Genomic DNA, 377 nt, shown 5'->3' with positions numbered 1-377 from the left:
GATTTAACACAAACGTGGGTGACCTGATTGCGGGGGGGCAGCGGGTCCCTGCTGCTCCCAACGGCGTGTCCCGCCCCGGCAGAACGCGGCGCCCGCGCTGACAGACTGCAAAATCAAGGTCAGGAATTTAACAGGAATAGTCAAAAGCGGGTTGTCTCTGGGAGGAAGCAGAGCTCACGTTGAAGCTAGAGAAGGGCATTTAGGCAGGTACATGCCCCCCCTGCTCCTCTCTCTGAGCTGGGTGATGTAGCACTGACCGTGCTGAGGGTCCTTTGGTGACATTTTAGGAACAAACCGGAGCTGAAGAGCCCTGGCTCTGGGTGCCCCGGGCAGCCGAAGCGACCACACGCGGCTGCCCAGGCCGAGGGGGTGTGAGG

The sequence above is a fragment of the Buceros rhinoceros genome, unplaced genomic scaffold (genome assembly GCF_000710305.1).
Source record: "Buceros rhinoceros silvestris isolate BGI_N320 unplaced genomic scaffold, ASM71030v1 scaffold29185, whole genome shotgun sequence".
In the NCBI taxonomy this organism is placed as follows: Eukaryota; Metazoa; Chordata; class Aves; order Bucerotiformes; family Bucerotidae; genus Buceros; species Buceros rhinoceros.
The sequence above is the reverse complement of the archived record's forward strand: the minus strand, read 5'-3'. Positions refer to the sequence as shown.